Here is a 17979-nt window from a genome sequence, read left to right as displayed (position 1 = left end):
CCTGCACCTGAGCAATTCATCACCTTTAAAAAGTTCTTTTTTTATTTTTAATTTTTTTAGTTTTAGATGTACCTTTATTTTATTTATTTTTATGTAGTGCTGAGAGTTGAACCCAGTGCCTTACACTTGCTAGGCAAGCGCTCTATCACTGAGCCACAACCCCAGCCCTAAAAAGTTCTTATTTCATAAGGAAACTAGGATACATTAGGAGTTCTTACCTAGTTTGTGAAACTCATGGTGAACATTGATAATTTACTAAGGAAGAAAAGAAGAGAGATTGAAGCAAGAGTCACCTGACTGGCAAGGTAGATAAATCCATCTTTCTGATAGCAATAAGAAATGAGCAGGGATCAGACCAGCAAGAGAATATCTTCAGTGTCCAAAAGTTAAGAGGGTCCTATCAAGGGGTGTGGGGAGTTTTTTTATTATGTATAAGAGGGGCCTTATGTATAAGAGGGGAATCAATATTCCACATTCTCGCCAGTGTCAATTTGTTAGATAATTTAAATAAACCATAATATTCCCTTTGACAATTTATTTTTTCATCTTTTGATATATCAGCTTCTTTGAGGAGCCCTGACTAAGGTTATTAAGGTGGAAAGTGGGGATATAATGGGAACAAACAAAATAGATCACTCCGGAACTAAAAACAAGAAGCAGTTCTTGACCCCAGAAGGAAAATGTCTTCAGGAAGATTCATGGAACAAGGACACCTAAGTAATTTTAAGCATGACTCTCATATTCTACAGATTTTATATCACAAATCCAAGATTTTACTTGAAAACAATTTTTATACAACTGAAAAAAAGCTTTAAATTATAACAGAAAAAAAACCCACCTCTTAAGAAAAGTTTTTAAAACTGCATAGAACATTAAAACAAATCATTCTATTAAAAAAAAAAAAAAGTTAGGAATTCTTGGAACAACATCTATAAAAATACAAAATCCAGAAAGATAAGCCCAACATTCAAAGCTGATTTGTCCTAAGGGCATTTATCAGTATAGAGTAAAAGCTATAAACCTAAACTAGAGTTGTTCAGACCTGTGGGTGAGGTTAGTCAAGGTGAAGAGCATACCATAGTGGATTCTCTGGTAAATCACCCACCTCTTCAGCTGGGCCCCTGGGCTTCAACCCACCTTCCTACAGATTTACAACATGGATGGTGCCCTTTGAATGGCCTAGAGAATACCAAATTTGAACTTGAATTTTGGTTGTCCTGCACTGGTCTTCCTCCATAGGCCTGGAAAAACAATAATACCTCCTCTGAAAGAAGTCTTTCTCATGCCAATCCTAATCCTCTAATTATTACTACAAGTAATTTCTGCTCCACAATGTCCCAGACTGATTTATAATATTAGAAAAAAAAATAGTGGCTATTGGAAGGGGGATGGTGGCAGTGATCAGGAAGGGCATGGGTTAGGGACTTGGATATAGTCTATATCTTGATTCCTTTCCTAGAGAATAGAAACAAATTGAAAGAGTGTAGCTACTGGAATTGTCAAACACAGATGAGGAAGCAACTATTTACTTTGTCATTATACTGATATAAGGAAATTTAAAAATACTTTAGAGAATAGAAAAAATTTAAATAAGTGAAATATTCAATTTGAAAAACAAAATTTTCAAAGCTGGAGTCTTGAGAATAAAAATTAAATGAACAAATTTAGGAGTAGATTATACTTGGATGACAAGAGAATTTGTCAAGTAGAAGAAAAAGCAAAAGAAACAGAAGAAGCAAACAAAACAAGCCGTGGGAATCACGCTAGAGCAGTACTTGGAGGGAGATTTATAGCCTCAAATGGACATATTTCCTTCTACTGAACTTGTGATATTATTTGCTGTAAGATGTGCAAGTATTTTATATACATCTGAGAGGGAAAAAATGCTTACAATTTAACTGACATGCTATCAATACTTAAGATGCATCTTAGATTCAGAAATGTGAAAGTACAACATGTTCATCTTAAAATATCTGAAATATGGCATTTAAAAAGTAGAAAGACTCAAAATCAATAAAATAAGCAATTAAGAAAAAAGTTTCAAAAATCACAAAACCCTAAAAAATACAAATAATGGAAGTAGTAAAGATGGGAATAAAAAAAATAATATGTGAAAAAAAATATTTAATAGTGTCAACAAAACTGATGATTGTTCCTTTGAAAAGACTAGGGAAATCAAGAAACCACTGATAAACTGACAATTTGAAAACAGAGAAGATCTAGATGTCAGGTACAGAATTACAAGATCTCTTTAAAGATCTTGTATACATCATACTTACATAATATTATAAGTAACTTTATGCCAATAAATCAATTTTTGATGTAATAGAAAAATTTTAATCTGTATGTCTCATAAACATTGAAGAAATTGAGTCAGTACTAAAACAACTCTTCTCTCATCAGCAAAAAAAAAAAATCTAGGTGCAAATATATCAGAAAAAAGAATACTTCGATATCATATTTAAGTCTTATGCTCTGTTTGGAGGGAGAGAGAGGGGAAAAGGAGACACTTTTCAACTCATGTGATAAGGCCAGCAAAACAATTCTGTAAGAAAAAGGAAAATTACACACAAACTTCACATCTGACAATTTCAAGAAAAACTGCAGGGGTAACTAAAGCACAGATAGAAAGGATGACATATACTCACCAACTTGGCTGCATTCCAAGAATTCAAAATTTGCTTAATATTAGAAAATAAGTAAGTGTAACTTACTCCATTTGTAAATTAAAGAATCATATGATTATCTCACACAGAAAAAGAGAAGCATTGTTCAATAAAATTCAATATACGTTCAGAAAATTATATGCATATCATGTAATTGTGCATATAGATCCTTATTGGAGAAATACACATAAAATAGAATAGCCTTTTCTCTTTCCTTTCTTTCTTTTTCTTTTTTGGCAGCTTCCTTAGTATAGGAAAAGATAGCTAAACAAAAACAAACCAACTTACATAAAACATGTCATGCTCAATGGTGAAGTGTCGAATTTTTTCTGTTTGAAGTCAGGAAAAAGACAAGGAAGCCAGTTTTCTTTCATTTCCATTGATCTTTTAACTGGAGGCCCTGGCTAGCATAATAAGGGGAAAAAAGAGAAAGGAAGAAAAAAGTAAGAATCGGGTAGAGGGAAACAAAACTGACATTATTCATGATTATATTATTTTTAACATAGAAAACTCAAAAGAAAGTACATTTAAAAGTTCAAAATTAATACAAAGATAGTAAAACTCAAAAGAATTTACACTTAAATTATTAGAAGCAATAAAAGGGTTTGGTATACTTTTTAGATACAAAAAATCATAAAACTCAATTGTATTATTATAACTCATCAATTAAAAACTAGAAAAATAAGATTTTTGAAAACATACCATTTACAATAGCATCAAAAACATCATTTTTAAAAGAATAAATTTAGCAAAAATCATATGAGACTACAGTGGGGAAAGTCAGAGATCCTAATTGAGAATCACTGAAGAAAGGGAAGACATCCCATGTTCATGGATGGGGAACAGCATTGCAGAATGTTGGTTCTCACATTTTCCTGTAAGTCACTGTAATTGCAATCAAAATTCAATGGGTTGTTTTGTGGCATGTGACAAGATAATTCTAAAATTTATATGAAAATACAAGGGGAAAAGCAAAGCAAAGACATTCTCAAAAAAGAAAAACAAGGAGAAAGAATTAGCTCTATCAGATGCCACACTTTATTTTAAAGCTATAATAACCAAGATACCACCCTTATTTTAAAGCTACAGTGACCAAATCAGTGTAGCAGTATTCCAATCATGACAAATAAAACAGTAAGACAGTAGAATGCAACAGACACATATGTATTTGGATTTGACTTATGAGAGATGTCACTGCAGATGGTCTTCGGCATTTCTTGTAGAAATAGAGAAAGCAATCATGAAATTCATATGGAAAAATAAAAGACCCAGAATAGCAAAAGCAATTCTAAGCAGGAAGTGTGAATCAGGAGGTATAGTGATACCAGATTTCAAACTGTACTACAGAGCAATAGTAACAAAAACAGCATGGTACTGGTACCAAAACAGGCGGGTGGACCAATGGTACAGAATAGAGGACACAGAGACTAATCCACAAAGTTACAACTATCTTATATTTGATAAAGGGGCTAAAAGCATGCAATGGAGGAAGGATAGCATCTTCAACAAATGGTGCTGGGAAAACTGGAAATCCATGTGCAACAAAATGAAACTGAATCCCCTCCTCTCGCCATGCATAAAAATTAACGCAAAGTGGATCAAAGAGCTTGATATCAAATCAGAGACTCTGCATCTGATAGAAGAAAAAGTTGGCTCCGATCTACATATTGTGGGGTCGGGCTCCAAATTCCTTAATAGGATACCCATAGCACAAGAGTTAATAACAAGAATCAACAAATGGGACTTACTTAAACTAAAAAGTTTTTTCTCAGCAAGAGAAACAATAAGAGAGGTAAATAGAGAGCCTACATCATGGGAACAAATTTTTACTCCCCACACTTCAGATAGAGCCCTAATATCCAGAGTATACAAAGAACTCAAAAAATTAGACAATAAGATAACAAATAACCCAATCAACAAATGGGCCAAGGACCTGAACAGACACTTCTCAGAGGAGTACATACAATCAATCAACAAGTACATGAAAAAATGCTCACCATCTCTAGCAGTCAGAGAAATGCAAATCAAAACCACCCTAAGATACCATCTCACTCCAGTAAGATTGGCAGCCATTATGAAGTCAAACAACAACAAGTGCTGGCGAGGATGTGGGGAAAAGGGTACTCTTCTACATTGCTGGTGGGACTGCAAATTGGTGCGGCCAATTTGGAAAGCAGTATGGAGATTCCTGGGAAAGCTGGGAATGGAACCACCATTTGACCCAGCTATTGCCCTTCTCGGACTATTCCCTGAAGACCTTAAAACAGCGTACTACAGGGATACTGCCACATTGATGTTCATAGCAGCACAATTTACAATAGCTAGACTGTGGAACCAACCCAGATGCCCTTCAATAGATGAATGGATAAAAAAAATGTGGCATTTATACACCATGGAGTACTACGCAGCACTAAAAAATGACAAAATCATGGAATTTGCAGGGAAATGGATGGCACTAGAGCAGATTATGCTTAGTGAAGCTAGCCAATCCCTAAAAACAAATACCAAATGTCTTCTTTGATATAATGAGAGCAATTAAGAACAGAGCAGGGAGGAAGAGCAGGAAGAAAAGATTAACATTAAACAGAGACATGAGGTGGGAGGGAAAGGGAGAGAAAAGGGAAATTGCATTGAAATGGAGGGAGACCCTCATTGTTATACAAAATTACATATAAGAGGTTGTGAGGGGAATGGGAAAATAAACAAGGAGAGAAATGAATTACAGTAGATGGGGTAGAGAGAGAAGATGGGAGGGGAGGGGAGGGGGGATAGTAGAGGATAGGAAAGGTAGCAGAATACAACAGTTACCAATAGGGCATTATGTAAAAATGTGGATGTGTAACCGATGTGATTCTGCAATCTGTATTTGGGGTAAAAATGGGAGTTCATAACCCACTTGAATCTAATGTATGAAGTATGATATGTCAAGAGCTTTGTAATGTTTTGAACAACCAATAAAAATTTAAAAAAATAAAAAAAAATTATGGGGCAGTTGGGAACCCATTGAGAAAACAAGTCAATGATTATCTAGCTCATGCCATATATAAAATAAACTTCAGTAAGGTTATAGAGCTACAGGTAGAGAACAACCTTACTAAGCTTTTAGAAGAAAATTAAGTAGATCTTCATGACCTTGAGGTAGAGAATTATTTTTTAAAAAGATGGAAAAGGCAATATCCATATTGGAAAAAACACTGATAAATTTGACTCCCTTAAGATTGAGAGTTTCAGTTTATCATAAGATACCATATTGCAAGGCTAAGCTACAAAAAGATAGACATTATTTGAAAGACATAAAGCACCAGAATAAGTGAAGAACATCTACAAATCAAATTTTAAAATACAGAAAAAAAAAATCAAATGGTCAAAAGGACATTCATGAACAGACATTTTACAAATAATAAATACAAATGAACAATACACATGTTGAAAAGCACTCAATGTCATTAATAATCAAGGAAATGAAAATTGAAACCAAAGTAGTATACTATTACCACACACACCCACACCAGATTGTCAGAAGATTAAAAATTCTGCCAAAATCAAAATGTTGGCCAGAGTGAGCCTTGGGGAAATGGTTGGACATTACATACCTATTTCCCACCACCCAGAAGTCCCACTGCTGGGTATATATACTAGACTGGAGAAACCCATGCATATCTACTCCAGCATGAGAATAATGTCTATGCAGCATGCAGTAGTGTCTATGCAACATGGTTGTGACAACCAAAGAGACAACCCAATTATGCACCAGCAATATGATGCACACATCACCTGTGGTATACTACCATATTGGGAGGCTAAAGAGAAACGAAAGTAAGCAAATAACAGCTACCATCTACATAAACAAATCTTACAAATATGTTAATAAAATTATAATGTAATATGATCCTATTTATATAAAAATAATACTATGGGTGCCCACTTGATGGTCAAACTATCAAGATAAAAAGAGGATTACATGAAACAGGATAGTGATTCCCTGCAGGGGCACAGGAAAGTGCTGTCACCCTGAAGGAAACCCGGGAAGTTTCTGGAATGTTGCCAGAATTCTATTTCTTGGCTTGGGTCTGAAAAACAGGCATTTGTAATTAATCATATTATTGTGCATCCGTCTTATATACTTTTCTGTGTAATCATTTCACTATTTTTATAAGGTTAAATAAGAGGAAAGAAAATCATTTGACCCTATAATTGCCAAGATTTCTTCTATTGTTGACTCCTTGTTTTTCTGTTTTGTTTTGTTTTCATTTAGATTCTAAACCAGAAAACCATACAGGAAATGTCATCTGGCAGATGATCTGGCTTTTCAGAGTCAACAGGTAAAGACACCTAACTGTAGACTCCCACCTAACAGGCACCATTGTAAGTTTCAGAGCCCACCCCCCCCCAATTGAAAGCAGCTGAGAATCACGCCATCCCAGACTGGCCCCTTAGCTCTACCGGGAGAGAGAAACCGTTAGTTCAGTCTTTGTGGACAAGGTGACTGTGATTTTTTTCCAGGAGATGTAGAGGTGAGAGGCCAGGCCCTGGCCCCAATCAGTGCCAAATGTCCCTTTTAGAGAAAGGGAAAACCAGTGACCTCTTCTCAGTAACAAACTCTTCTATCAAAGCTCCATGGAAAGGCTTTTGAATAATAAGTCAATTAGTTAAAGCAGAATGTCCAAATCTTCGGCTCCTCTTGGGGCAAGCAGATGCTTCCTTCTTTAATAGAAATGCTCACACAATTCAAGTCAGGTGCCTGCCAGAAACTAAAGTCCTGACCACAGTACTCCCATCCCTCAGAAAGTGGAATAACTTGAATTCGCTGATTCAGTGAACAAGTATGGAGCAAATGGTATGAGTCAGGCACCTCCACTAAGAGATGGGAAAACGACACTGAAAGCCAAGGTCCTACCTTGCAAGATCCTCGAAAGGACAGTTACACAAATAAGCCACCAGCATACAATGAGAATGACCACTCTACAGACTTGTAAGTGCAGGGGCAGCATTAGAGAAGCAGTTACCTCAAAGAAATCATCAAAGTAGCAATGTGCTCAATGATCCAGGAATCTTTGAGGATGGTCAGTTGATTATATAGAAAGTCATACTTTTAGTACTCTAAATTTAATGCCTTTGAGTTCTCTGACAGATGCTATCAAGATTCCTATGGGCTGGGGTTGTGGCTCAGTGGTAGAGTGCTTGCCTAGCATGTGTGAGGCCCTGGACTACTTGATCCTCAGCACCATACATACATAAATAAAATAAAGGTATTGTGCCCTCTACAACGAGAGAGAGAGAGAGAGAGAGAGAGAGAGAGAGAGAGAGAGAGAGAGAATTTCTATGGGCACATGCCCGTAATCCCAGTGTCTTGGGAGGCTCAGACAGGAGGATTGTGAGTTCAAAGCCAGCCTCAGCAAAAGCAAGGTGCTAAGCAACTCATTGAGATCCTGTCTCTAAATAAAATACAAAATAGGGCTTGGGATGTGGCTCAGTGGTTGAGTGCACCTGAGTTCAATACCCGATACCAAAAAACAAAAATTTCTATGGGCAAACTTTTCTCTGATGATGTCTATGCAACACCAAAACAACTCACTGACCCATTTCGGTGGTACTGGTTGCTATTTCCATTGTTGTTATTTTAATAAATTTACAAATCAATGAGTCTGATAGGAGATTGAAAGGGACCACAAAATCTTTTTTAGTGATGAAGATTGAAAGCCTATACTTAAAGGTAAAAATTTCATGTAGTTAAAAATAATCCTGGGGGGGGACTATTTCATCCTTAAGTTACAGCATATAATAATTTGTTTATATACAACCACATTCAACATTTCTTAGGCATATTAAAGTAGAAGGACCACTGAGCTAGACTAAAGAAAGAAAAAAAAAAAGTGAAGTCTCATTAAAGATGTCTGGGCTCTCAAATAACTCTAGCTTTAATATAATTATCAAATTCCTAACAATGAATGAAAGATGGTTGGAGAATTCTTCAGTGTTCTAGTTTAGGTGCATGGCTTATTGTATTCTGTTTTAATCTTACCACCTCTAACCTTAATCATTATTGCAAGTTAATCCTATGAGGGGACTGGATTCCAGAATCAACATGTTATGACATATAAACATCCATGCTAAGTATTTTCTTCATGAGTACATGGTGAACAAGATACAAGGGTCATCTCGGTAATTTTTCCCTGTTACTTCCCACAAATGATGATAGCTTGGTGCCATTTAAAGTTCATTTCTAGAAAGATAGCCCTATCCTCTGAAAGAAAAAAGTTTAACTAGGTTCAAGACAACACCTAAATTTTATATTTATTCAACTCATATATAAATATATGAGGGGGGCAGTGTTGCTTAGAAACTACCTATTTTATCTCCCAACCAACAGGAGTGGAGGATGTAACATAAAGAAAGAAAAATTGACAAGAACTAGACCTGTGTTCTACTCTCAGTGCTACCATTGAGAGAATCACTTTACACCTTTAGGGGTCCAAGTTTACCTACTTGTGAATGAAGGCTTGAGTGCTGTTTTTAAAATATAATCCCACCTAACTTGGGCTGAATAACCTTGGCCAACTCAAACTTTTCCATGTCTTGATTTCCTCATTTGTTAAATAAAGACAAAAGTTTTTACCTCAAAGAATATTGCAAAAATTAATGTTACAAAAGATTAAATGAGTGGTTATGTGAACATATACACAAAAATATATGGGGGGGGGCTGACAGTATACACTCAGTAAAATTAGCTGCCATAAGAATATTATTGTTATGTCCTGATTCTTCCCTCCTATGAGTGAGACCCAGAGTCCAAACCAAGGGAGTATCAGAAGTTACAAAATGGTTACTATCAATTCAATACTCTGTGTCTAATGACCATATGTATCTAAACTAAGCCAGATGCTCCCTCACTACCACACACTCCATAATGTTCCAAAATGATAGATGCTCATTTTGCCCACAACTGAAACATTAAACTGCCACAACTGGAAGGAAGATAGGCAACTCAGTGATAACTAACGGTCAAGCACCTTTTTCTACCACCACTGATCTTTTTCTAATGATATAAAGGAGCTCTGGGAAACCAACCTAATCAAGAACAATTTAAATTTTGCAAATGGACAACAAATTTCCATTGTAATCACCCAGATCTCATTATAATGAACATGCATGAGATGTAGCCTAGTCTGGCCTGCATAAATGCCTTCAAAATATCCTCATAGGAAATCAGGCTAATTGACTTCCACTGTCCCTTCTAACCCCAGGATGCTAACATTTCATTGGCTAATAATAATGAGTTTAAAATTTAAGAAGTCAAATAGAAAATAAGTCATTTACAAATGTATTCAGGGTGTTTGCTCAAGATTTGGTGGTGAGGGTCAAGACTAGAACTTTATATTTCTCAAGCCACTACCTTTGCCTTGGCTGGAGCACTTTCATCTGGTTAATTTTCTTTTTAATACTGGCTTGGACTCGTTTTGGGGAGACTTGTTTGTTCCTCCAGATTATTAATTTTCAACTTGTTCAAATAAACCACTTGCCTTTCCGACCTGGTTTGATTAAATCAGTGTTGCCTCCTTCCAGAGAAACTGTGCTGCACTTTGGTTTTTCAGAATCCTCAGCTCCTTCCCATTGCAATTACCAGCTACCCTGCGCCTTCAATTTTAATTTCGGCCTCTATTTAAAAAAAGAAAGAAGGGGGGGAAAAAAAGGATGATATTTAATCCTTCCAATTAACATTTTGCAAGAGCAATCACTTCATGTCTCCCGTCTGTGTGGGGCTAGAGGAGAAGAAATAAAGGGCCACATTACATCATACGGTGGCTAAAAAGAAACACTTTGAGCTATGTCACTGGGGACATTCCCTGCAAAACCAGAATGTCTAGTCACTTTGACCTACAGCAAAAAGTATCAAATAACTAGGACAAGTGCTCATGCAAACAGCTGATCAGGTCATTAAACCCTAATACAGCCACTGGGTGAGCATAGCCATATTCAAACCTACTAATTAAGGAAGCAGTCTGGGAAAAGAGAAGGGAGGAAGGGTTTTGTCTGTTTTTCTTTTTTAGCTTTATTTTATTCTTTCCCAGAAGGACCTGAAAACTCAGGTGAGAGCAACCTTTGGCCAATTTGCAGAATCCCCTACTTCACAATCAGCAGAATCCTTTTTCTCTAAGAAAGGGGAAACCACTCACTCCTTTGCTTCATGACTGCTGCTGCCGGGAGCCAAGCTCATGGCTACCTCATGGTTGAGGCCCTATTTTCTGTCAGTGCATTTATGGTTTGTACAGAGAAAATGTTAGCATTTAAGTGGGCAAAAGAAAATCTCTGGTCAGGAACCAGGCAGCTTTCTATTAGAACAGTTGTGCTAAAGAGCAGTTGACAACTTGAGGCTCGTGCAGCTGTTCTGGGTAGATGAGATTATCAGGTGGATCAAGACAGCGATTAAGAATAATAAGAGGAGCTGACATTCCACTGCCCTGAATCTATGGCAGTCCCCGTGTTAAGCACTTTATGAGTATCAGCTTATTTAATAATCTTGGTCACCCTAGGAAGAGCTTCTATTAGTATCTTCATCTTTCAAATAAAGAAATGAAGGTATAGAGTTATTAGTTAGCTCAAGGTCACAGGACTAGAAAACTGCCTTTGCTATTTAGCAACACACCCACCATCTATTCTTCTCCTGCAGCATCTCTGACCAGACGTTATCTCCTTAACTTCTTTCAGAATGACTGCAGCAAGATGTCCCTTCCTTATGAGGCACACAAGTTAAGACCCAATGACATATTCTGCCTTTATTTGAATAAAGGCATATGCTTTTTCAAAAGTTAACACATTCTCTCAGATGCCCCCCCACAACATCTCATCAGGTAAGACACGGTTATTTATTTTGTTTCTAAAATCCATTAGAAATTATATTCAGTGACTAAGCATTCCTCATGATTAAACTTTTAGAAGTTTTTCAAATCAGTAATTGTCAAGATAAAGTCGGTAAAGAGTAAGTCGTCATCTTTACCCATTAGTGGAAGAGAAATAGGCAGCCACTGTATTTGAAGCAGAGTCTGAATGTGAGCTGGGAGAGGGAAGGTGCATTATCAAACCACAGGGACCACAGCCAGCACCACTCCCAAGAAGCCTGGAGACTCTAGGGCTCAGGGAATGTTTTGGGTGTCTGCTCTGCCTATCTCCACAGGCTTTGGAACACTAGACCCTGAAACAGTAAGTGTGCCTGAAAGATAGAGCCCTTTGGGAAGTTGACATTTTCCCTGAGTTCCCACCCTTCTGATTTTTACTCCTATTTTTAAGGAGTGGTGTAAAAAATACAGGCTCCAAAGGCACCCAGCACCATGATCACATCCCTGCTCTCCTACCTACTATAACTGGCAAGTTAGCTTGCCACTCCATGTTTTCTTCTGAAAAATGGAGGTATTGGTTGAGAGGATTAAAGGAACTAATACACATAAAATGCTTAGCATAGTTTTACTTATTAAGCATTGAAAGACATGATCCTCATTTCTATCACTGATGAGCTTTCATATTTGCTATGGTATGTGGACAAAACTGCTAATACACAATGTTTGGAGACTTCAAAAAACAAAATTCCGTACCTGTGGTCACATAACCTCAGGGTACTATCTCAAGGTTTTGGAATGTGTTTAAAAATAGGACCAACAGACTGGGACAATCACACACTTCACTGTGTCAAAAATGACTCACTTGGGGTTCCCCTAAGGATTTGTCCTTTGAATAATCTTGGTTAGCAATTTAATAACTTTAAAAGCAGATTTTAAAATGCACGCCACATTACAAAATTTCTAGGCAGTAAAATACCTATCAAAATGATAAGGCTAAACATAGGGACGAACATTTAAGACTTGTCAGAGACCTGAATATAAGCTTAGTTTTTGAGTCAAGTAGACTTGAGTTTGAATCCTGTCACTTGTTCAATGTACGAAGTGGGGCAAATAATGTTTGCCTTGGTACCTGCTTCCTCACTTATAAATTGGGAACCCTAAAAGTGCCCAATCCATAGTTTGTAAAGTCTATGAGTTAAGGCAAGTGAAGTCCTCCTGTAGGACTAAACATAATAAGTAACCTATGCCTAAATATAATAAATGACCAAAAAATGTTACCAAATCATGGTGATGAGGTTGTCATAATGATGCTGCTGGTGATAATGGCAATACTGATGGTGGTGATGGTTGTAATGATGGTGGTGGTGAGTTGGTCATAACAATCATGCTGGTTTGGGGGATGATGGTGGTGGTGGTGGTTAAGAGTTGTGGTAATGCTGGTGGTAGTGGTGGTTATAACAATGGTGGAGTGAAGCTCTCACAACATGATGCTATGCATCTTCCCTGAGTATTCTGTAGTAGCAATGCTCTCTCCTTGACAATTACTCACTCACATTTCTATCTGAACTTAAGAAACTTCTCTTCCCTTAAGCTTTCCTGGCCTCCAACTGGCCTTCTAATCTTATGCCTTCTGTTTCTCATATCAGTGTCCATCCTAGTGCCTATAATTCCTCACCATAATCTTGCATCTACCTTTCTAACTCTTCTACTAGAGTAGTCCCTCCTTGAAGGCGGGGAGTTTGCGTCTTGGTCTTTGTACCCCTAGTGGCTCATGCAGTGCCACACACATGACAGTCACTTAATAAGCATTTGGGGAATAAATGGTGGAAGAATGAGAGAGTAATTTTAAAAAAAGTGAAACAACGGGCATTAAAAGCAATATATACAAGTCTGCTCTGCAATTTTAAGAAAGATCTAAAATTGGGAAAGGTCCAATATACTAAATTTGGAGAAAAAGTAAGGGCAGTGAGGTTTTGATTCTTAGGCTCATGGAACACACAGATAAGCTGAGCAAGTACACATTAACAAAATAGTAGAACGATCAATGCTCAAGGCCTGCAATCCTGAAGTTAAATAGTCCTAGGATGATAAAATCAAGGGCTGCTTTCATTATAAATGAATATATGAGTCCAAGAGCTAATTCAAGTGGAAATCTGCAAATAGACTTTCCAAAAGTTGAAAATAATTCACTGAAGGTTGACCCAAGTTCCTTTAATGTTTTGTTTACTTCAACAAATAACTAAGGAGCACCTACTTATAGGCTCAAGAATGAAAGACAAACACAAAAAAACTACAGCTGCTGCCCTAAGGAAGCTTGTATTCCAGAGGTAAGACAGATATGAGCAATCATTTACATAGGCCTTCTCAAATCATCCAAAGCAAGGAAACCTCTTCTCTTATTTCGTTTTCTATATGTCACAGATGGATACTTTTAGAAATTAATAAAAATAAGCTACTGAAAAATAAACTCATACAATGATATACAAAATCCTAGCCTCAAATTTTCCTGTTAGTCAATAAGCAAAGTCATCATCAAATTGCTACAATTGTTACTAAATATAAGTACCATCAATCTCTGTACCAGGTCTACAAACACATTTTGAGTACTAGTGATATGTAACATGATAGATAAGTTAATTGTATTAACAAAGAGAATAGTGGAAGAATATGACAAGAGGTTTGTAAATAAATTTAAATTATTTGAAAACCATACCTATTTGATTAATATATTTTCCCCAAAGCCTAATTACCGATCACACTAAAATCCCATTTTTCTCTTCCTCTACAGAACCCATTTTCTTAAAAATGTAGCCCACATTTGCTGACATCTTACCATGCAGGAGCTATTTCATAGCCTAGAACAAGAGAGGATCATGCAGCACCTCTTGGTATTTCTCTTATGATATTTTTTTATCATGCAATGTGAGATACCTATTTATCTCTTTTTCTCATTAGATTTCAAGCTTCTCAGGCAAGAACTTCATCATCCTTGCCTTAATGTTCTGCACAACACCTCCTAAAACTTCAAACTTGGTAAATACTCATTAATTGCTTGCTAGATGAGTGGGGAAAATGAAGTAATGAATGAACAAGTGAATACACTTCTACTCAATACCTCCAAAAAACACATTATTGGGATGTGCTATGTTTTAATTTATTTGATATCAAAGGTTAATGCTTCCCTTCAGACTTAAGCTGCTGGAATCACTTAATTTTTTCTATATTTGGTCCACATGTGAAATTCTAGCCAACATCAAATGAAAGTTTGATTAAACAGACAGGAACAACATGTGTGATGGATGTCAATTCCCCCCAGGGCAGGATGTGGGTCTGGAAACCAGAAGACTTGACACTACAGAGCTGCAAGTTCTCAAAAAGAGTCCATGAACTGTGCCCAGAGAGAAACAATGTGGACTTCACCTCCAGCAAAGGAACAGGTCAAGTTCAGAGACCTGCAGGTATCTGGATGGAGTCCTCAGAGGCGAACCTGCTCTTTGCTCACCCCCACATCATTAGGGTAGAAAATGGAGAATTCTATGGTGTTGCAAAACTATTTCCAACCTAAGGAGGCAAAAGGATACAGTAACTTCAGTTCCAAGGTTATTCTAGCTTCTCAGAACCTCTCCTTGCCCTTGAAGCCGGTTTCCTGGAGCCGCTAAGATTCCCGGGATTCTGCAAACAGCTAGAGTTATCTGGTGAGTGATCTGAAGGCTCCTGGGAGGTGGCCCAGCTGGGATTCCTTCCAAACCGTGTCTGCACCACCTGTAACTCTTCACTACATATGCTTGCCAGAAGATCGTCCCAAGCCTGGGGGGAGGGGGAGAGCTGCCATTCCAGAAAGAACTACCAGCCAGCTTTGGCAGCAGAAGAGCGTCCTTGTGCATTGGGAAGGAGTCAGAGCTTCCAGCTAAGGGCACCTCGCCAGTCATGGTATGCAGATCTGGGACTTGTGCCCATGGAGCCTGCCCCAACTTGCCCAGGAGGGAGAGAAGCCAGGGAGAGATGGGAAAGGTGTTCATTCCCCAACTCCTTCCAGTTCCAGCCAGCTCCAGGCTCCTTTGAAGTTCTGGGCCAGGGGGCATGGCCAGTACTGATCTGGTCTTTTATTTATTTATTTATTTTTTTTTTTTTTTTTCAGTGAGCCTCTGGGATGTAGGTTCTTTTTCTCTGGAAGGCAGACCAATGTAAATCAAAAAGCATGAAGTTTGGAAGTAGATAAACCTCAATTTGAATTCTGGTTAGGCCTTGGGTTTATAAACCCAAGGAAGTTATTCAATATCTCTGAACCTTGGAGTTCTTACTTGTGAAATAGCATATACTAATCCTGAGTTTCTCAATCTCTGCTCTATTGACATTTAAGACTAGGTACTTTTAGGCATCGTGGGGATGGGAGGGACTGTCCTGGCGCAATAGAATGTTTAGCACCATCTTTGGCCCACCACCCAGATGCCAATCGCACTCTCTCCCAACCAAAAATGATTCAAGATATCAGCAAATATCCTTTTGGGGTGTGGCTCTTTCACCCCCAGGTGAGAACCCCTGATCTAACTTAATCCTTAGGATTGTTATTTAATACACATGATTGCAAATATGGAATCCAGTACCTATGAATGAATGAAAGAAAAGCACTCAAGAATTATTAACTTGTGTAGCAGATTCCATTACTGCCCTAGGCATATCTCTTTACCTCGATGTACTGATGGCCATTTCCCATGAACTCCTGGGGCTCTCTGGCCTAAAAAGTACAGTGAGTCTCTGCACAAAGCAAGTTAGAAGTTGATGCCCTCAGAAGTAAAAACACTGATGGACAATGATTTGATGGGTAAACACCCCAGCTTCCTAGCACCTTAGATCATTCTGAGGTGTGTTCTATACTGTCCCCAGAAATCCCCAGTGAGATCACACCCCGTTGCTCAGGGTGGTAACTGGCTCTACCACACCCCCCCTTTCTCTATTTTATTCTCCTATTTTCTGCAGGTATTTCTAAGATCACTTCTCAACTTTGCACAACTTCCTTTATCTTTCATGCGTTTCTTTTAGTAAAACCTAATAAATAAAAAGTGTGCCTTTATTTCTATAAATGTTCTCCCTTGCTGATTCATTGGGCTTCTCATTAGTTCTTAGGCAGGTCATGATGTTTCAGAATTTTTTTTTTTCAAAATATTGCAAATAAGCTACTGTTCTGCTCTGGGGATTTCTGAAAATAATGATCAACATATCCCATACAGTTTCAATGCAGGAAGAAAAAAAGGATTCTCACTTCTCACTGTACCCTAAGCCCAACCTATCCCCCACATTGTTGTCACACAGCTTCCTTTAAAAATACATATCAGATCATGTTGGATATGAATCAGTGATCTTGTCTAGTGCTATAACCTCAGTCCCTACCATGCATGGCACATGGTAGGTACTGGTAATATTTGTTGAATTACTGAGTGAATGTCTTTCTCATGCTTAAAATCTCTGGATTCTGTTATGGTTTGGATCTTAAATATCCTCTAGAGGCCATGTACTAAAGACTTGGTTGCCAGTCTATGATATTACTAGGAGCTGGTAGAACCTTTAGGAGGGGAGTCCTGTGGAAGAAAGTTAGGTCACTGGGTGCATACCCTTGAAGGAGATATCCAGACCCTGGTCCTACCTCCACCCCACCTCTTTGATTCCTGGCTGCTATGTGATGAGCAGCTTTGCTCCACCATTCACTTCTGTCATGTTGTACCACCTTGCCACAGACCTAACAGCAACCACCAAGTGACCATGGACTAAAATCTCTGAAACCAAAAGCCAAAATAAATCTTTCCTCCTTAAAGTTGTTTATCTCAGACATTTTGTCATAGCAACTAAAAGATGACTAACCCAGATGGCAATTAGTAAGGGATAAAGCTCAAACTTCTTCTTAAAAATGGTACATTATGTAGAGGCTTCATGTTCTAGTCTCTGCTTCCCTCTTCAACATCATCTCTCACCACTGGTCCACTTATCATTCCAAGACCTACCACAACCTGTATTTTAAACATCCCATACTATCTGTGATTCCTAGAGAGGTGTGTTCTTTTTATGGATGTGCTTTTTGCATATGCTGCGCCCTGAACTTGGGATGCTTTTCTGGCTCTTTTCTCTGTTGATGCCAACAGGTTCCTCAAGAGGCTGTTCAATTCCAACTTATTCCACATGGTCTGCTTGATCTCTGTGAGTAAAGGTAGTCTTTTTCTGCTCTCATTAAACTACTGTAATCTTGGATTTGCCCATTAATCTTCCCTATGAAGGAGACAGAGACAGAGAAAGAGACTTAACGTAAGGGATCACGTCTTTATTTTGTAGGTGTCCTCCATAACCAACTCATTTTAGCTGTTCAGAAATGAGTGCTTGGGCATTAATTGAAAATACTTGACTTTTCTCTGTAATAAGGTGTCAAAGAGGCCTTAATACATTTTATCCTCATTCCCCTAACTCAACTGACTTCAGCATAGAGAGAATAC

At 37.8% G+C, this 17979-nt stretch overlaps 1 long non-coding RNA gene across 9 annotated transcripts in view; it reads right to left on the bottom strand.

Annotated features, from left to right (window-relative positions):
- LOC143381175 (uncharacterized) overlaps window positions 1–17979 on the bottom strand; it is a 144095-nt gene that overhangs the window by 101556 nt on the left and 24560 nt on the right. For 8 of the 9 annotated variants that reach the window (XR_013088782.1, XR_013088783.1, XR_013088784.1 and 5 more), the window contains one exon: window positions 2955–3070. This is a non-coding gene — a long non-coding RNA (uncharacterized LOC143381175). The remainder of the gene's footprint in view (window positions 1–2954; window positions 3071–17979) is intronic. The other variant, XR_013088790.1, reaches the window with a different exon arrangement.

The sequence above is a fragment of the Callospermophilus lateralis genome, chromosome 15 (genome assembly GCF_048772815.1).
Source record: "Callospermophilus lateralis isolate mCalLat2 chromosome 15, mCalLat2.hap1, whole genome shotgun sequence".
Classification (NCBI taxonomy): domain Eukaryota; kingdom Metazoa; phylum Chordata; class Mammalia; order Rodentia; family Sciuridae; genus Callospermophilus; species Callospermophilus lateralis.
The sequence above is the reverse complement of the archived record's forward strand: the minus strand, read 5'-3'. Positions and strand labels throughout refer to the sequence as shown.